The 21,843-nt window shown below is 37.6% G+C and overlaps 1 long non-coding RNA gene across 2 annotated transcripts in view; it reads left to right on the forward strand.

The window, feature by feature from the left end:
* LOC138918115 (uncharacterized) overlaps positions 1-21,843 on the forward strand; it is an 85,457-nt gene that overhangs the window by 22,667 nt on the left and 40,947 nt on the right. For both annotated transcript variants that reach the window (XR_011427105.1, XR_011427104.1), the window contains exon 2: positions 13,162-13,277. This is a non-coding gene — a long non-coding RNA (uncharacterized lncRNA). The remainder of the gene's footprint in view (positions 1-13,161; positions 13,278-21,843) is intronic.

Raw genomic sequence — 21,843 nt, forward strand, 5'->3', positions numbered from 1 at the left:
TTTAATTTTGAAGCTCTGTGAATTTCTCAAAATTTCTGGGAGATAACGTTCACTGAACTGTTCAACTTTCCCTTTGAAAATCTCATGTCAATTTATTGAAGAATCTATGCCTCAGCTCTATAATTCAAAGAATGTTGTTACAGAAATACTAACATTTCCTCAATGTCAAACACTTAAAGAAGAACTTGGTTAAAGTGTGAAGCCATCTTTGAATTTTCAACTATAACGTGGCTGATTTTAGAAATTTAATGTAACAAGCATGTTTCCTTTTCTAGAAAGTTTTCATGGTTCCTCACAACAAATGCTGCTTTCTGAGATTCTTTAGTTATTGGAAGTGATGACTGTTACAGATTAGCTAGGCATTCAAGAAAACAGTTGCCATTGGGAATCACTGATAATAGACCAGGAACCTTCACTTCTCCATCCAAAAGTGTTGTATATTGCCAACAGCTAGTGATTCTTTGCAGTTCCTCCCATCAATAAGTGGATATTATTTCCCCACCACACATTCAATATGGGCTGGCCTTGTGACTTTCTTTGACTAACAGAATGAAACAGAAGTGGCTTTGTGTGAATTCTGAGACTAAGCCTCGAGATGCCTTGAAGTTTCTGCATTCGCTCTCTTAGAACACAGCCAAAATGTGAATAAGCCTAGGTTAGCTTCTTTGAAAATAAAAGACCATCTACAGAGAGGCACAGCTGTGCCAGTTGAGGCCCCAAATACATGAATGTGCACATCCCAAATCACCTGTTTTCAGCTAAGCCATTCCAGATCAAAAGAACTACTCAGATAACACAAATAATTGTGAGACATAATGAATATTGCTTTAGCCCACCAAATTTTGGGTTAGTTTCTTGTGCAGCAAAAACTAACTCATACCAAAGGCAAAAAGAAACAAGGGCAAATAGATAAGTTAAAAACTTAAGACCCTATGTTTGGTGGCTGGATTCTATTTCCTTTCCTTCATTTCCTTTCCTTTCTGAGAGTCTTTAGTCAAAAAAAGAAGAAAGCAAGGAAGGAAGGGAGGATGGGAGAGAGGGAGAGAGAGAGAAAAAAAAAAAGAGAGACAGAGAGGGAGAGAGAGAAAGAAAGAAAGAAAAGAATTCTGTTAATAGACTTTCTCTTTTGTTTTTGGCACCTATTTGGCCCTTCCATCATCCTAGATGATCTTACGCCAATATCATGATTTGCAGTGCCTCTACCCACTGACCCCAACTGGGGTTCTCAAGAAACACTTCAATTCCAGTCCTCTTCATTTTTTTTTTTTTTTTTTTTGAGGAAGTTTAGCCCTGAGCTAACTACTGCCAATCCTCCTCTTTTCGCCAAGGAAGACTGGCCTTGAGCTAACATCCATGCTCATCTTCTCCTACTTTATACATGGGATGCCTACCACAGCATGACTTTTTGCCAAGTGGTGCCATGTCCGCACCCGGGATCAAAACTGGTGAACCCCAGGCCGCAGAGAAGCGGAACGTGGGAACTTAACCGCTTCGCCACTGGGCCAGCCCCTTAATTTTATTTTTCATTGTTTGTCTAATTCCTAATGGGATCAGCGCTTCTGGAAGGATCTGATAAACTCATCTAGGACAAGATGTTAATTGTTGATAAATCTTTACTCTTTATCTTATCAGCTCTGTTTCAGCTGATTAGGTTGAAAAAAATCCATGGCATGTATCATCAAATGGATTTTGATTCAAATCTTGACTCCCCACCCCTACCCCTACTCCACTCCTGGCGGAATGGCTTTGGGCAAGATGTTTAAACTCCACTAATGTTAATGTTCTTATTCCTTAAAATGAGGTTATTATCTGAAGTTCAAGGTGTTTGTGAAAATTAAACATGTTGAAGTATCTCAAGGTTTCTATTTTCCTTAGTTAGACTGTGGGATCCTCCAGACACCAATCTTGTTCTCTGTCCTTGGTGCTGAATACAGTGTTGCACGGCTACAAAGTTCCCAATAAATGTTTGTTGACTGAAATAAAAAAAATAATGATAGAATTTTTCAGGCATATTCTGAAGATGCTTTAAGCCTGAATAGGTAGTTCTGTTTCCTCTTGAAATGGGGGACCAATATCACTGTCAACAAAAGTCATTGTCATCAGATCATAACTGACATTGTCCTAGCTAAAAGACAAAGATCATCTATATCTGTGTTTACACATTCTGTTTACTATTCCATGTTTTTAGGGACTATAATAGTCTTTAATTTGATTAACATGGTCAGGACCAATGAATCATACTGCCTGGGTTTCAAACCCAGCTTTGCTGTAAATTGGTTGTGTGGCAGTGAACATATTTCTTACAAAATCGTTTTCTGCTTCTCTAAAATGAGAACAATAATGAAACCTGTTTTTATATGGTTAGAGATATTAATGGAGATAAATTAAATAAGCAACATTTACACATGGTCTGGCACACAGTAGGTTATCAGTAAAAACTATTTTTTTCCAGAATAAGAATGTGGTTTTAGGAAAGACTTGGCTAATTCCTCAAATAAAAATCTCTCCAAATGTGCCGAAACTGGGGTTTGGTGAGAAGGATTGGAGAAACTAAAAATAAAAGCATTCTTTCCAGGTCATTGAAGTTAGAAGCAATATCAAACTCATAAAAAACGGTCGGTTATAGTGAGAAAAGACAGACAAGAAAAGGTTTTCCACGTGTGGAATTGGAGAGACCTTTCTGTAGGATTTATGCAAATTCTTGTCACAAAGAAATGATGCTGAAGGAATTCTTAGTCCTGATTATTTTCAAATTTTAGGCAATTCATTCTATAATAAATGAAGTTTGTGATATAGCACATAGATGGAAGCCTAGTGTCAACTCAGGATCATACTCAAGCTTATATGGGAGCATAACAGTTTCTAAATTCACACTCAACAAATTGGGAGAATGTGTTAGTACAGAGATCTATTTTTAATCTAAAACGTTGTTCATAAGGGCCTTCTAGGTTCTATTAATTAATTACAATTTTGGATCCATAAAATGAATAATCTTAAAGGAAGAAATACAAATACTAACAAGTACTAACCTAAACAAATGCCATTTTAATGAGTTGGAAGCCCTAAATGAAGAAAGAATTACTATAGAAAGAATATATGGCCTTGCTCACAAGTGAGGGACATATCAGCCAGTGCTTGACCTTTGCAACAACAAAGCCACATATAGAAGTGCCAGCAGAAGCACAGTTTGAATTTTGGTCACTTTAGAAGGTTCTTGGCCCCCCTCTATCTTGCTGATTAGTAATGAGGCCCCTACTTATAATTATGTCTTCAGAGAGTGGATTCATTTTAACAAAGAGTTATATAAGAATAAAAGTAATTTGTGACTACTTACAGATAGATTGACAATGAGATTCATTTAAATAGTGAATTGTTTGTGCAATTAAAGTATGGTTTGATTTAACAAAATTGATCTATACACAACTTTTTCAGAAATACATTACCAAAGCAGGTAGTATTTATAAAATAAAGAAACATCAGACAAGGCCTTGGATACCCTACCATCTATTAGGGATCGATTAGGGATGTCTGTCATACCTGTAGGAGCAGGAAGTGGTGATGTGCATGCTGTGTATTTGTTGATCTCTTAAATGTCCTTGAAAGATTGCTGTATGGTAAATCTCTGTCCTAATGGTTGACCTTTGATCTCTAGGTCCAATAGTGTTTTTAGAAGAACATCCAAACCTAATGATAAAGGAGAACATTATCATGTGACTGAGTGCTAGGGATGATGCTTCAGCTTCCATCTTTGATGTGGTTGGCAGTCATGGGCAGGTAGAGGCTTTGTTTCTCTGTTGCAGTGTATCTAAGTAGAGAGATCAAACATCCCAGTTTACCTAGAACTTATTGTCCTGTCATTTGTCCAGAATTATTAATTTTACAACAAATTAGTGTGATTTTGAGTTGCATTTAAATAAGACTAGGTGGTTTGCTAGACCTCCAGTTTGTATTCCAGCTTCTGCCAGGACTTGTCTAATAGTGTGTGAATAGAGTAGAGCAGAGTTCTCACTGTAACATGTGGCTAAATGTGAAAGATCAACAGCATAACCCATCTTATCCCTCCTGAACTTTTTCTGATGCAACATAGTTAATGTTTCCTTTTCAAGTGCAGCCTGCAGGGCGCTTGATAATGAGATATCAACCCAAGTAGCTACCTTTTTCTGGTTTGGGTGGTGCTGGAATAAGATTTGGCAGTGCTGCTCTGCTGACCACTAATCACCAGTCAGATATGCTGTGGTCCACGCCATGGCCTCAGAGATACAAGAAAACACAAAGTCACCAGTTGGTGGGGAAAGTGGGAAGCATGGAAAATTACAGCTACACGATATATGTATAGGCAATAGCAAATAAGAAGTCCTGTTCCTGAGGATAAGAAAAGTAGTCTAACAACTGCCATTGTCAGATGAACCTCAAAAATAGAAATGTTAATATCAGTGTAAACTTCCAAGACTCCTGTCTGCTGCTGTTCTCTCCTAATAAATCAAAATGTAATAAATCAAAATATAACAAAGTGTTTGCCAAAACACTTTGGCAAAGTGTTCATGAAGACAAAAGACACTAGACCATGGATACAACAACCAGCTCTATGCCAAAGACACAGAGTACTCCTGCTATGAAAGATATTATTTTATTTAAATGAAGTCATAGCTTATAATTTGAATACATGAGGGGACAGAATCCAGAAATCCAAACACACTAAAATAATTGAAAAGTAGTCCATATAAAAAGTACAACAAAGCACAAGGCTAGACCAAACCATCTGTTTCCAGAGTTTAAGTGTTCATAGGAATAAAAGCAGAAAGTTCCGCATCCTAATCCACAGCTAATCTAATACAGAAGGACTGGTTTGGGGGAACCTGCTTTACATAGTTGTTGTCAAGGAAGGTCTTGCTGAAGAGGTCATTTGGGTTGATACTTGAATGAGAAGACACAGCCTGACATGCAAGGATATGGATGTAAAGAATTTCAATCAGGCAACTCCAGCTAGTCCAAGAGTGCTGAGAAGGGTACGAGGTGGATAATTCAGAAAAAAATCTATTTGTGTAGGTAAAGTTTGGGTTCTTGGATATTAGTAAAGATGAACATAGACAGTAGAATTTGTTTTTATTGAGTTATTGATAGGTTACAATCTTGTGAAATTTCAATTGTACATTAATGTTTGTCAGTCATGTTGTAGGTGCACCACTTCACCCTTTGTGCCCACCCCCCACCCCACCTTTCCCCTGGTATCCACTAAACTGTTCTTGGTCCATAGTTTTAAATTCCTCATATGAGTGGAGTCATACACAGATTATCTTTCTCTTGCTGGCTTATTTCACTTAACATAATTCTCTCAAGGTCCATCCATGTTATTGCAAATGGAATGATTTTGTTCTGTTTTGCAGCTGAGTAGTATTCCATTGTATATATGTACCACATCTTCTTTATCTATTCGTCTGTTGATGGGCACTTAGGTTGCTTCCACGTCTTGGCTATTGTAAACAGTGCTGCAATAAACATTGGGGTGCACAGGACTTTTGGGATTGCTGACTTCAGGCTCTTTGGATAAATACCCAGTAGTGGGATGGCTGGATTGTATGGTAGTTCTATTTTTAGTTTTTTGAGCAATCTCCATACTGTTTTCCATAGTAGCTGCACCAGTTTGTATTCCCACCAGCAGTGTATGAGGGTTCCTTTTTCTCTGCAATCTCTCCAACATTTGTTGCTATTAGTTTTAGATATTTTTGTCATTCCAGCGGGTGTAAGGTGATATCTTAGTGTAGTTTTGATTTGCATTTCCCTGATGATCAGCGATGATGAGCATCTTTTCATGTGCCTATTGGCCATCAGTATATCTTCTTTGGAGAAATGTCTGTTCATGTCTCCAGCCCATTTTTTGATTGGGTTGTTTGATGTTTTGTGATTGAGTTGCGAGAGTTCTTTATATATTAAGGATATTAAGCCTTTGTATAGACAGTAGAATTTTTTTTTTCTTCCATAGCGGAGTTTATGAGCTCCCAAAGATATCTAAGGAGACAGTGTGAAGCCTGTGCCTTCTGACTTTCACGGAAAACACAGTGAGCTGATATACAGGAGGCTAGAGCTTCATAAAGTTCAGCATCTCTATTGATGCTTTTTTCCCTGTGTGCTCTTTTCTCTTACTAAACTGTCCTCTCTGAAAACTTCCTATTAACGCTTGAGGAAGTGGAGTTAACCATGGTAATTCTAAGGGAGAAGTTGCTGAAGCAATTGATGCTGGAGTTGAAGAACATTGTCCCCTTGCCTTTGGCTTGTGGTGTCAACTCAGATTCATATTGTAGAGCCATCACTCCCCATCATCACCATAGTGCTCGTGCCTCCACGAATTCCCTTGGCTGTAGCATTGACTTTATTCCATCGCTAGGTGAGCATTCTTTCCAAACACACAAAGGGTTATTACGTAGGGGAGTAAAAATAATTGATTCTGTATTACTGATGAGAAGCAAACTTGGACAAGAGGGTAGAATTTTAAGCAGAGAAAATTTAGCTTGACCTTTCTAAAATGGGGGCATTCAACATTGAAAACAAATTGTCTTGTATGACAGTAAGTTTCCCATTCCTGGAGTCATTAAAGCAACAGCTTTTGGACTTGTAGGTGATGTTGCATAAGAGAGACCTCTCCTGTGGGAAAGGTTGTTTTAGATATGTCTGTGGCCTTTCCCAACTCCAAGAAGCTTAGAAAGAGTCTATTTTTGTTTTTTGTGAGGAAGATTGTCTATGAGTCAACATCTATGCCAATCTCCTCCTATTTTATGTGGGATGCCACCACAGCATGGCTTGATGAGCCATGCTAGGTCTGCACCTGGGATCTGAACCTGCAAACCCTGTGCCGCTGAAGTGGAGCAAGTGAACCTAACCACTATGCCACCAACATGGCCCCCAAAGAGTCTATTATTAAGTAATTTATTGCAAAAGAGCTATAGGTTACCCAAGAGAAAAAATATAGTTTCTCTGGGATGCCTGGGCTGCTACTACACCATAAACCTAGTATTTACCAATAATAAAGAAAATGATATTGGTTGGTTCGGAAGTTTGTAAGATGCCTGGATCACTGGATTTGAGTCTTGATTACATCTCTTGCGTCCCTTCAGTTCTCCCCCAAAATGTGAGCATTATAGTCATGACTATGAATCCCACTGGTTCTCAATCTTTTGGATTCAATGCTCCTCTTTGAGAATAAATTTCTTGGAATACTCTTTCATTATCCTCAAATCAGATTCATAGATAATATATCCTACCTACATACATAATCTCAAAACAAATAAATAATATCTAACAGTACTCAAAGGAGAAAAATATCAGCAATTCATAACAAAACAATATGCATTTCAATGTGTAAATAAATGGGCGCAACTACACTAAAGAAACACAGAAGTAATCAGATATATGTCCTACATGTAGAATCACCAGGAATGTGACAGTAACAAATGCAGACTGATTCCAGAGTGTTGTATTAGGATTCAAAATCTAAGAGCAGCATTGCTGTTGGTAATATGATTTTCTGTAACAATGAGCAGCTCGTGGTAAAGTTCTCAAGCAAAACAGGATACAATCTTACCTCAGCTGACAGAGCTGTTCATTCTCAGAAAATCTAGTGTATTTTGAAACAAGGGAAAAAATGTTTTCTGGTTATATATGCATGATGGAATTAGGTTCTGAGTTCAGGTAATTATAAAGAGATATTCAGGTGATATTAAAAAGTCACTCAAGATAGAGGAGAATTCTTTTTCTTCCTGGTTGCTTTATCCATTGCAGAACATCTGGCATCCCTGGCCTCCGTCCATTAATGCTTCTCCGTCTGTTTTTTATGAAATCCAGGGGAAAAAAGCACCCACAAATTTCCAAAATATCACCTGGGAGAAGTATTAAGTTCTTTGAGACTACTGACATTGGACTAGGACAGGCACAGTATCTTCTTCTCTGTTCCCTTAGCTGCAGGAGCCCGTTAGAACCAAATGATATCTTAAAAACAGTGACTGATTTTCTGATTCATTAATAATCCACTGTAGCTGAGGCACCATAGGAGCACCCAGATCCCAAAGTGATCCGAACAGCCCCATTCTTCAATGCAATGACCCAGTGTGAGAGCTGTGATCTCAGATAGCTGGAGACTAGGCTTTTCAGATAAAGGACTCCTGTTTGAAATCAGCAAATGAGGGCTCATGTCCCTTTATGCAACCCTACCATTGGGGCCACATTGCACATTACTTCTTTGCTTGGACCAGTTAGGTGTTTGCTATTTTAGAGCTAAAAACAGGCCATGACCAAGCTTCCACTGGGTTTAATCTGGTGAGCTTTCTTCACATTAAACTTAACCGTGAGAACTTGTTTATCCTCAATAAGAAAGTACAGTTTACTTAATTTATTAATTTCAATATTACCAAATGCCATTTCCTCAGTGAACGTCTGAATAGGAGAGACATTAAAGTTAGCGTTGGAGGAATTGTGGGGAAGATGAGAATGAAGGGAAAATATGGGAAAGGAGTCATTTTGTCAACATTTAATTCTCAAAAAGAGCTCCAGAATTGATGGCCTTTCTACTCCTTATTGCACCTCTCAACATGGATATATTGTTTCAAACTGAAAACTCCTGAAACTATTGGAGAAGCTATTTTTTTTTTTTTTTTGCTCTAAATTTTGCCTGTTAGCAAACCAAATTCTCCTGATTTGCACAGAAGGGATAAAACCTCAATAAATACACGCTAACGTTCAGTTAGCTGTTCTCATTTTTCAACCTCCCCATCCAGATCTCTTCCCACTCCACCCACGGAGAAAGGGAAAATATGGTCAGAAGTTGCTTTCACAGCAATGGGCAAAATGTTTCTCCAAAGCAGCATCACGATGTGTGTGTGTGTGTATGTGTGTGTGTATGAGATAGATATAGAGATAGAGCTAGAACGAGAGAGAGATAGTTACTGGAAAAGAAAACATCCATTGTTACAGGACACGATTAAGTGAAACCTCATAAACTGGTAAAGTCTTTACAGCAAAAGAGCTGCTCATACCAATATGATGACTTGCAGTTTACGAAGCATTTTCACAAACAATTTCATTTCATCATCTCCACAAACTTGTGATGTAAGAATTATTGTCTCCAAATCATAGATAAGGAAACAGAAGCTCAAAGACATTCATAACTTTCCTCAAATCACACATTGAGTAACTAGGGGACCAAAAGACCCCTAGTTTTAGTGCTCTTTCTCATGTTACTTATTCAAACAGAGTTTTAAAAATCATACTGGTAAGTTGAGCAGAAAGGCCTCGATAGATGTAACATGTAAAGGTGCCCAACCAATTTTCAGATTATTGTTTTATAAATATATTTTGAAGGTAACTAATTTCTGTATCTCAGTAAGTAAATAACAAAGCTCTAAGAATGAGATTGGAATTTGCTGAGGTACCTAGTTGGGTTGGTTTGGGAAAAGATTGAAAACTTTAAACTCTGCCCATAAGAAAAGGCAGCATAAGGTATGAAATACCCTGTGATTTTAAATAATCTTTGATGATAACAGAATATGATGATTGTGAGAACATATATGAAGCAAATAATTACAAAACATTCAACATATTTTTCACATATAAATCCTTTTTAAATATGATATTATAACAAGTCATAGCTTGTATTGAAAAATGCAACTGATTTCATTTGGTTTTCTGCTCTATACATAGAACAGATGTTTTCTAAAGTATAAAATTCTCCTTAGTCACATCTTGAATGTACACTTAGCTAGAAAGATGGATCAGTGTGTTAGGTATCATAGGGAGGGCTTGGTCTGTTGGTTACAACGTATCTTAGAATTATAGGATTATGAGGTTACTCTTGATGAAAGTTTATTTTAAACCAGATTGACTCCAAGACATTTAAATAGACTCCAGGACATTTCTAAGTCAAGATTGGGGTAACTTCTAACAGATATCTACCACTACCCTGGCATGAATTTCTCAAACTTGGCAAGGCATCTCAGAGTCGGTAGGTTTAGTGCCTTCATATGGATTCAGCCTGCATTATATGTCCAAGAACACTGTGTTAAACAATCCTTACTACGTACTGGCACTGTGCTAAGTGTTTTCATGCATTTTTCCATTTTATCCTCCCGTATTCCATTTTGGGTAATACTAGCAGCTCTCACAAAAGAAATCCATAATTTAGAGCTTTGTATAATAGAGATTTACTTCTCGCAGAAAAGCCAGGAAGATGTTTCTAGTTTGTAGGCAGTTTTCCTCCATGTGTTGACTCAGACATTCACCACAAGAGTCTAAAATCCCCTAGAACAGAGATCAGTGAGCTCTGCCCTGTGGGCTAAATCTGGCTGCCAACTGTTTTTAATGACCCATGAGCTTGGAGTACTTTTTACATTTTTAAAGAATAGAAACAAAACAGAAATACGATACTTTGTGAAACACAAGAAGTATGTGAAATTCATATTTTACTGTCCCTACCTAAAGCCTTATTGTGTTCCTACACAGACCCTACAGAAAACACAGCTATGCTCGTCTGTTTACATATTGTCTGAAGCTGCTTTTGCACTTCAAAGGTAGAACTGAAAAGGTGCCTCAGAAATTGTACGACTCACAAAGCCAAAAAATATTTACTATTTTGCTCCTGTAGACAACGTGAAGCCCCAAAATTCATATGTTCAAGCCCTAACTCCAGTGTAATGGTATTCACAGGTGGGACCTTTGCTAGTAATTATATTTAGATGATGTTATGAGGCTGGGGCCCCCATGATGAAATTAGTGTCTTTATAAGTAGAGGAAGGGAACCAGAGCTCTCTCTCTCTTCTCTGTGTATGGCAGCCCAAGATGACTAATATACTGGCCCTTAACAGAAAAAGTTTTCTGACCCTGGCTCCAGAGCTTTCTTATAGACTGAATTTTACCCACAGAAGGAGAATGGGGAACACATTCTAACCCAAAGCTTAGAGAGGTTAGTGGCTTGCTCAAGGGTTTGCGATTCCATGTTGTGTACCCAGGATTCACAGAGATCTTTCAGACCTCAAAAGCCAAAATCTTAACCTTTTTCTTTACTATTAGGCTCTTAGATCTCTCCACCAGTGTGTTCATTCATAAATTCCCATAATGTATGCATTTTTGGGAAACCAAGGACTTCAGGCCAACACGCCTCATCACATTATTTTAATTTAAGATGCACTGAGTTCTGGCTATGCTCTAATAATAACTTTGAGAAAACAATGAGAAGTACTTAGTTTGAAATATAAAGACCCAGTGTGGCTCTGAGTGCAATGACCATGTGCCAACCAGTCAATAAATTTTCAAAAGAATAACGCTGCTTCCGATAATGTTTTATATTTCAAAATTATTCTTTTTTAATTGTACTTCATATCCCTTGTGTATGATGTATCAAATCCCACGGGATAAGCAAACCAATCTCCCTGTTACTACAAAACAGAAATAAAATATTATAGGATTTTCTGATGACTCTGAGGAGCTGAATGGTTCCTATGGGACTGCAAAGTTAGTTAAAATGAGCATAGGATTGCTATACTCTATTATGGCACAATTATGCTCTCCCTTTCTTTTTTTCTTCCCTCCTTAAAGACTTTACAAAAGGAGTCAAAGTGAGAAAAACGCAATTTTTTTCCAGGTTTGCTTTTGAATGGGGTGAGAAAGAAATGGTCATGAAATACTTGTAATCACAATTGTTATAGACATTTTCTGCCTTATATTTAGAACTGCTGAACAAGCTTAGATAAATCAATCACTGTGATAAAATAGCACATAAAAAAGCAGTAGAACAACATCCTGATCTTGACATACAAGACTGGGCACATAAATAGAATTTTTTTTCTTTAAAATACTGCATTTAAACTATACTTCAGTTGTTTCTCCAGCATTTGTAATTGTCTCTACATACACACATCACATCCCCAATAAATGAAAGAAGGCTTTCATTTAGGTTGGGCAACTTGTTCTGAGATGCAAAGAGATAAGGGTGTCACCCTCTCTCTGACTTATAATGTGAAGTGCAAGTTATAAAGTCTCCTCGTTCTGTTGACATAGGAAAGGTAGAATGTGCTAGCTTCAGAGAAGAACCAAAGCTCTTTAGAGATTAACAGGAAGTACTGGAACTGGAAGAATCCAAACATTAATGAGTGAAAATAGCTTACCCTGAATACTTAGAACTTTGGGTATCTCATTTTTCACTTACAGCAATTAGCGCCATTTTACAGATGGGAGAGCTTGAGGTTCTGAGAGGCCAAGTTAGTTTTCCAGGGACATAAGCTTGCTTTGTAGCAAACACATGATTTAAACATACATCTTTCTGGCAGCTCACGTTGCCTCTGGTGTGATGGCCGCTCATTCCCCAGCCGTGTCTCATCTCACCTATCAGTTCTTCCTAACGGCAAAATAAAGCATAACTTAGTTTTTGCAGGTCAGTGGTGATAGTTATACACGTTTCAAACCTATCACATTGGAGAGCTCAAACTCAAACAACATGTCAGTTGAAGTATTTTTAGTACCAGGTAGAAGAAAAATGGGCTCAAAGTAGGTCAAATAATAAAGAAAATTTATTGGCACACAAAATTATTGTAAGGATTGACTTCCAATAAGCCTTTACTCAGTAGCTCAATGATGTCTCCAAGGACCTGGTTTTCTCTTTCTTTTTTCTTCACTCTCTACAAGGTCCATTTCATTCCAAAGCTAGTCCCTTCAGTATTCCAAAAAGGAAAAAGAGAAACATCTAGAAAAACATAATTCTCCTTTCACATTGAATAGCAAAGGAAGCAGCTTCATCCCAACAATCTTTACAAATTTCCTGAGATGCATTTTCATCATACAATCTTATTTCACATGCCCAACTGAATCGATTATTGTTTCCAGGAGATGGAATGTGTCAATAGTTTTAGCCTCAATCAGATACTCCAGCCTTGAAGTGTGGGAGAGAAAACTCAATTTCCTGGAAACTACATAGACCCACAAATAAAAATCAGGGACTATTAAGAAGAAAAAAGGTGGATGGATGTTGGGGAAGTGTATCAATCAGAATAGGGTAGATTATGTTGTAGTACCAAATGATCCCTAAATCTCAGTAACCTAAAACAACAAATGTCCATTTCTTGCTAATCTTCCATCATTGCCAGCTGGGAGTTCTGCTCTATGTCATCATTGTTCTCACTCCAGGACCCAGGTTCACAGAACAACCACTTTCTGGAGCACTGCCAAACAGACTAGGAGCAGGAGAAGAGAATAAGAGGAAGCAGGCACTCGATTTTGAGAATTCTTCACATCCCTCAAAAGTAAGTGACATGGCCACATGTAACTTTAAAAGAGAAAGGAACTACAATGCTACCATGCGTGTGGAAGGGGAGAGCTAGAATATTTTTGAGGATCCTTTATAAATATTCCAAGAAATAACCAACAGTCATCATAGCTCTTCGGAGTGAGAGAGAGAGATGTTCTGAGTTCAAACACCACCAAAGGGCTTAAGGAGGATGATGTTATAAACCGGAAGAATTACCATCTTCTCTGGTGGGGGAAAAGGAAGAATTGCTCTCAGGTGCTCACTGAATTCTTCCTCCTTTCATTGACATTTCTATTGTGTAATAATAGTTATATCACAAAGATTATACCAGGAGAATCAACTAGAATGAAAAAATATATGGAGCTAGGATTAGATCATAAAAATGCCCTATCTTCAGTTGTGTGGCTTGGCAATAAATTCAAGTATCTGACTGACAGTCCTTTAGAAGTTGCAATCATTTCACTCACCCAAGAGCTAATGGGAGAGATATGCTCAGTATAAAGCAGGGGGTGATTTTAAATTTAACTAAAATCCAGTAGTGATACTAAGATTTAAGAAAGTTATTTGGATGTTATCTGAGTTCATTGTCATAGATATTTTATTTTTTTCTATTCTGGGGGAGAAAAAATAAAAACTTTTGTGAAGCCCCGGCAAAAAAAATTTAAGCTTTATGATTATATATGGAGAGTAGCCTCTGATGAGATCAACGAGAAAGGAAAAAATCAAGACTCAGTTCATTCTTCCTTTAGAAAATAAACAATAATGCCTACACAAGAAAATGTTATTTTCAACGTTAGTGTTTCTTCTAGTAAAGGGAAATGAGAATCTTAATGACTTTGGGAAAACCTATCACTTGAGTGATGTCATACAATTTTATGAAGTAGGAAATGAAATGATCAGAGGGTCTTCTTATGTGCACCCATCACATTTTGGATTTTAAGGAGTTTGATCATCTACTCTAAGATTTTTTCCTTAATGATACCTACCCAATTAACTGTAGTAGCTTCTCCTAGTCTAGGAAAAATACCACTTCAGTTTTAAGTGCTTAAAAATATTTATTTCTTACTTCATTCAGTAAATATGTGTTACATCCCAACTGTGCACAATCTACGATCTGGGCACACAGTGGTGAACAGTATAGACAGGAGTTCACTTTGCTACACTCCTTTCTTATGTAAGAAAGGGTCCTAGGAGTTTGACCTGGGCTTATGTCCCATGAGCGAGGACCTGGTATAAAAGTGGGCTAAGGTTGGCTCATGGCTGTGGTGTTGAGACTCAAGAAATTCCAAAGTCAGCATTTAAAGTCAAAGGGAATGTCATGACCACAGAAAACCTTGAAACAGAGGAAAGAAATAAACTTCCAAAGGTCTTAGCTGGTATGATGTTCAGACAGAAGCAAGGAGGCAAAAGAAAAATAACAGCTAATGACTACATCAGGCTGATTAGGAGCCTTACACAGTTCTAACTTTAACACAGCAACTCGATTATACTCACAAGAAGGCTATGAGGGAGGTGCTTTCATCATCCCTACTTTACACACGAGAAAACAGGAATAGAGGTGTAGAAACTAAGTGTCTTACCCAAGATCACATCCGTCAGCCTAGCTCCAGAGTTTGTGCTCTGAACCATGTGATGCCATCATCAAAAGCAAAATGGAGCAAACAGGTTCATTTCCCATTTCTAAGGGCTGGACAATATTAAACATAGAGAGATTACCAAAGGCATTAAGATATAAGCCAGATTTTCACTTATGGAGCATTAGTACCAACTTGCCTACATTGGAAGTAAATCATTTACAGTCATGTGTTGCTTAACAAAGGAGATACATTCTGAGAAATACATTATTAGGTGATTTCATTGTTGTGCGAACATCGTAGAGTGTACTTACACAGACCTAGATGGTATAGCCTACTATCCAGGCTATCTGGCACTAACTTTATGAGACCACCATCACACATGAGGTCCATCATTGATTGAAATGTCGTTATGAAGCATACGACTGTATTTCTGGAAGGATATTTGATTAATCTAGAAGAACTGGAGAGATAAACAAAAGCCACAGACACGTTAGACTTGTTCTGGCAGCTTTGAGGATGCAAGTTTTCCTACAGTAAAGGTCAAGTATCATATTTATATTGATAAAGCATGGAATTGAAAAGGAATAATGATTATATATTAAAGAATACATAAACAAATGAACTATAAATAACTATGGTTTAACTAATCTTTCCTTTTCAAACTTCTATTTTCTTAAGCTATTATTGATGTTCTTTATAGAAAAATTAAAATTTTTCAGCAAAGGCAAATAAGCAGTAATTATACAGTTCCTAAAAGAATTCAGAATGTCTTAAGAATGCATATCAGGATACACCACACTTCTTGCTCCCTCCTACCCTGCATGAGACTGGGGAATGATGCATTCATTGCAATGGTGATAAATCCGTAAGATTACTCAGATGAATCCAGTGCTTCTAACTGAAAACACATCCCTGTGCACCCCCAATTATTGTTACAACTTTTTCTCTATTTCTGGAGCTCAAGCCATGGAACCAAAACAAAAGAAAACAAAACAAAAACAAAAGAACCCACATAGCTATCAAGAGAAAATTTTGTTTTGGGGGCATAGTCAATGGCGTATATTATTCAAATGTTCCAATTAACTAAGAGCACAAGGCTCCCACAGTCTCAGGTTGTTTTGCTAGATAAAATACAGGATGCTCAGTTAAATCTTGACTTCAGATAAACAATGAATAATTTTTTAGGATGAGTATCTCCCAAGTATGTCTGTTTGTTTGTTTTGCCATATCTGGCAAACCTGTCACCAAGGTTTAAGAAGCAGGGGCCACTCTGGGAGAATGTTGCAGTACCAAACATGTGTGTCTGCCCGGAATTGGCTCTGCTACCCTGAGTAAGCTGCCTAGCCCCACTGAACCTCAGTTTCCTAATATGCAAAGGGAGAAAGGTGAGCTAGCTGAATTCTGAGGACCCTTTCTTGTGTACATTTCTAGATTCTACTAGTCTCTAATAGTCTGGACTCCACGCAAAGAAAAGAAGTATGATTTCGTTGTTTGTAAACTGTCCTGTGAGGCACAGAAGTAAATTAAGAGCCATTCACTTATTATCATTCTGTCCAAGAAGAAGAGAAAAAGAACAACGACAGCAAATTAGACAGACGATGAGAGCAGGACACGGCTGTCTTCCGGGGAGTTTCAAGCAGATAAGAGAATGTGCCCTGGGATGGGCTCCTCGCAAAGTCTCCTGCTGTTCTCCTGGGAGGTTACCATTTGTTCCGCCCACAGGGTTCCAAAATTAAGAACTGGCCTCTTTTGTGGGGAAAAGTGCTTTTAATGCATTTATAAGAAGCTGAAATACACAGAGATGCAAGAAAAATGCTTTTAAATGTATATTTGCATTCACTTTGGAGATGGAATGCTGAATGTAACTGTTTTAGCTCAAAAAGTTTTGTGGGCTTTTAAAAAAATTAGTTTTTTGTAGTATAGTAGACAGTAGCAGGATACAGCTCTGCCATTGCCATTTATCTAACTCAGCAAGACTAATTCGCACCCCTCACACCACTTTCCCTAAGAGTTCTGTATGAAAGATTACCCTGGTGCCTTCATTGTTCCTTTGTTCATAATTGCTCAGCATCTCTCCGTTCTGGCTTGAGTTAAATCAGAAATACAATGAACTACATGGAATATATGTGTGAACAGAATACCAGCAATCCTTCCTTTCCTGTGCATTAAAAATACAATTCTTCAATTTCTATATACTGTGAGCACCATTTCTTTTCAGAGAAGGATAAAAACACAAAGCAACTTCTCATTGTGACAAGGAAATCCAGGAAAATCTTTTCATAACAAGACAATGACCACAAAGGTACAGGGCTAATTTGGGAAATTTACCATGTAACATCGGAAAGACCCTGCGAATTTTTTGGTTAGGGAAGTACCTCACAAGCAAATGTGGGTTTTCACTGGGTTAGATAGAGTCTTCTTCCAGAAACTGTATTAAGGAGCTCAGTCGAATCATGAATTGCTTCTCTGCAACAAAGGCCCCACCCCTGCTATGCCTAATCATAGTGGAATAAAAGGTTAGACGCAATAAGTGAACATGGTTCACTTCTTTTGGCCACTGGGGACTGAAGAGTTAAACCACAAGCTCTACACTGGGCTTGTACATTTAGAGGATTCCTATTCCATCTAATCTTGTAGGTCGCTCTGGGTATCTTCTGTAAGCCTTCAGCTCTGTTCATCTTTCCTGGGTTAAATACACAGGAGAGTGAGCAAGATGAAATCAGAAAATATAATTCTCAATCAGGGTTTCTCAACCTTGACACAATTGACATTTTGGGTAGAATAATTCTTTGTTGTGACTATCCTGTACGTTGTAGGATGCTAAGAAGCATGCCTGTCTTGTACTTAGTAGATGACAGCAGCACATCCTCCCCAGTTGTGACAATCAAAAATGTCTCCAGACAGTTCTAAATATCCTCAGGGAGAAAGCAAGGCAAAATCGATCAAGTTAATCCATGAAAGGAGGAACTTAGATTCTCAAGGAAAGATTTAGACTCTGGTAAAATAAAGCCCACAAATAAATACATAAGAGGCATCCATATTTCTTCTCTGTGTTGATAGTGATAAAGATAACTTCATATAAATTGTACAATTTCTGAGGTACCATAAACATTTAGGGCAAACAAAATGTGTTGACTACACATGTTAATTTTCTGTCTCTAGTCAAATACTTTATTTGAATGTTGCCTTCCTGACTATTCACTCTCAATATGATCTATAACACTCAAAACCCCACAGTTTTCTACATATAACAGATTTCTATACTTTGTGTATTCTTTCAAGATCCAGCTCCGCCTACTCTTCCCAGCCTTCTCTCCTCTTTCTATTCCACGTGCATTCTTGAAATGCATCTGTGTCATCACATTGGTCAGTTTCCCCGCCTGGAATGCACGTCTCTCCAAGAGACTGTGAGCTCACTGAGCACAGAACCAATACGTTTCTCCTTTTATTTTCACTGTTAAGCACAGACCCCAGCATAGTAATGTTCACTATTTTTTTTTGAAAGAATGAAATAAATTAATAGTAACCCTGAAGAACTCTTAGATGACATCTCTACTTTCTCCCGGGATACAAATCACTCCTACTTCTTCAATCAGTTCCCCCTTATAGTCAAAGTTAGAGATAGAGCTGATTCAAAGAGTAAGTGTTCTGAACTTTTTCCCTGAAACTCTAGAACTCTAGTTATTGATTAGAAAATGAAAATGGTGTTTTGAGTATTTACTACCCTGATAGATTTTAGGTTCTCAGTCAAATAAAAATAAAATTCCTTTAGAAACAGCAGGAAATCATTATGAAAAAATAAATAAGACATTTCACTAATTCATTATGATAGAATTCTATATTTTGTTTTATTTTTTGCCATTGAGGGCTTCCCTCTCAGCCACAGTCCTCTATTTCAAAATTGGAAAACTATACAGTGACCTTAGGGCCCGGCTGGGTCAGCGCTCTTCTTCACCCAGAGAGGAAAGTGGCCACACAAAGACTCTAGTTTTAGGAGTGACTTAAAATTTATTTTCCTCTTCTCACGCCACATTAACAATACTTTTGGTATAAAAGAGAATGGACAATGCACTTTTCCTATCAATTCCCTATAGCTGTTACGAGCCAGAAAATAATCTAAGTAAAGTCCAGTGACAAAGACAGCATGGATTGTAAAGCACAGCAATGCCAGATTAAGCCATGTTTCATCAGCCACCAAAATTAATCCTGAATTTCATCAACTCATGCAAACTGTGTCCACAAAAATGTGCTGGGAGTCATAGAGACTAAAATGAAGGACTGAAATAAAACACCAAAGTTGCATTTTATTTTCTAAATATGTGTATTTTCCATTGGTAATCAATGAGAATATGAAAACAGATCTCTAGCCAAAATGATGTTTGGCCTCAGAACTACTATAGAGTACTGCATGTATTGAATACTGCAGGTATATTTTAACGCAGGAGTTTGAAAACTCTTTCCTTGAAGAGCCAGATAGTAAACAGTTTAGGCTTTGTGGGTATATGGTGTCTGTTGCAACTACTCAACTCTGCCTTTGTAATGGGAAAGCAGCCTCAGACAACACTAATGAATGGGCATGGCTATGTTCCAATAAAACTTTATTTACAAGAACAGGCCCTGGGCCAGATCTGATGTGAGGGCCTGGATCTGTTGCTGTCCACTGCTTCTTTAATGTTTCAGGTAACGAAGAACTGAAAGCACTGATAGGAAACAAAGTGAAGTTTGTTATTCTTTCCTAATTTCTCAGTAGATTGATGTTTGCATTTAATACCTCATAGTCATTCATTTAAAATGGAACCTCCAGTGACTCTGAACTGGCAATTAGTTAAAACAAGGTAAACGTGCCCAGAAACTGATGATTGGATAAAGAAGATGTGGTATATATACACAATGGAATACTACTCAGCCATAAAAAAAGACGAAATTGGCCCATTCACAACAATGTGGATGGACCTCGAGGGCATTATGTTAAGCGAAATAAGTCAGTCAGAGAAAGACGAACTCTATATGACTCCACTCATAGGTGGAAATTAGCATATTGAGAAGGAGATCTGATCGGTGGTTACCAGGGAAAAGGGGGGGTGGGGGGAGGGTACGGAGGGGGAAGTGGTGTACCCACAACATGACTAACAAAAATGTACAACTGAAATCTCACAAGGTTGTAATCTATCATAACATTAATAAAAAAAAATAAATAAAAAAAATAAAAAATAAAAAAAAATAAATAAATAAAAAAAAAAAAAAAAACAAGGTAAACGTGTAAAGCGCCTGTCAGTTAGCTTTCTGATCCGCATCAATCCACACATGTTAAATCAGTGAAAGAGCAGAAATGTAATTTTCCAGAACACACAACCCTACTGCTCTGCATGCCTCTAATGAGGAAAAGCTAATTATTTGATTATCTTAACATAAACCTCCCCAAATTAAATATTTCCAGGGTTATAAACTGTTTGCCTCCAAGCTTCATTAATAGCTTACAACCAGCCATTTCACTTTTGCAGACAACACTCTTGGTCTCCTCAGGGTTTAAACAAAGCCTTGAAATATTTCAGAGCTTTCTTCTCCTCATATAAAAAATAAGGCCCTACTTATGTTGTTCAGCTTACTGAGAAGGAGATTCGATACCAGTACATCCTGTTGCTAGAAGAGTCTAGAAATTTTGAGAGAAGCTAAAATAGCCTTTATGGTCCTCCTTTAAATCCTGCTCTAATCTCGTTAGTGTTAACTGATTTTTATGTGTACCTTTTACGCAAGTTCATTTTGCTTCTAGCATAAATAAATAAATAAATATAAATATAGATATGTTTATAGGGATATATACATATAAACACACACATTTGTGTATGATGCATGGGTATATTCCCTTTACAAAAGAGGATTACTACAGCTATTTAACTCTTTCTTAGTTCTTTTCTCCTCCACACTAAATAATCCAAATGTTTCTATTCTTCTTTCCACATTCTGTGTTTTAGGATCTGCCAAACTTTGTCATGACAACCCTGTTTGAGTGAGACTTTTCTCTCAACTTATTTAATTCCACGGAATTAAATTTCAAGACATACAGGCAGAGAGAAACCCAGTAACCAAATCTGGCTTCTACATTTTCTGATCTGTTATTTCACCTTAAAGCCCAGTGCTATCATATTTCTTTTTCTCTTTGTTCCATGATCAGCAAAAAGTCATACTTCTTTTAAGCCACCAAGTACAACGAAGTCACAACCGTCTGTTTCCTGACCATTGGAGTTCATTCCTTTCCTATGTTTCTGGAGGGGCAGATATCAAGACAGTTTTTAATTTTTACTAACTGTTTCTGATAAGATGCACTCATATTCAAATGCTTTCATTTCCCCCAAATTTAAAATACCTCTCACTCACCCTCACTTTCTTCAATCTCTCTCTCATGCTGATTTTTAAAAAAAATTTCCTGTTGTTCCTCATGATATCCAGGGCCAAGCCATGACCAATTACTACCCATGCCCCCATTCTTAGTTGAAGTTTGAAGTCTTTAATTACCTAAAATAAATGAGTTCTCTTGGAACTTTGGTGACAGAGGACAGAACAGTGATTGTTACCTGCAACAGAGCACCTGCCATAACAATTGGGCTACCAGTCAAAGAAGGGATGTATTTCCACCCATATGATTGCTTCCTCAGGAGGAAATTGTCGCAAATGGGAATCCAGTACTAATTCCTTCACCCTGTTCTAAAGAGAGACTTGTGGCAAATCAGAGAACCCAGAACTCTCCCATATAGGCTTTAAAGGTTAAAATGCATAAGAAGCCATCTGGAACGTCTTTTGGTTACATTAGAGAGGAGGACTATGATAATCCAAGTGTCACAATAACCTGATGAATAAGAGTATTAGATTTAATGAAAGATATAAGCAGATGTCATTTTCCTTTTTTTTTTTAAGAATGGCACCTGAGCTAACATCTGTCGCCAATCTTTTCTTTTTCTTCTTCTCCCCAAGGCCCCCCAGTACGCA

Source organism: Equus caballus, chromosome 16 (assembly GCF_041296265.1).
Source record: "Equus caballus isolate H_3958 breed thoroughbred chromosome 16, TB-T2T, whole genome shotgun sequence".
Classification (NCBI taxonomy): Eukaryota; Metazoa; Chordata; class Mammalia; order Perissodactyla; family Equidae; genus Equus; species Equus caballus.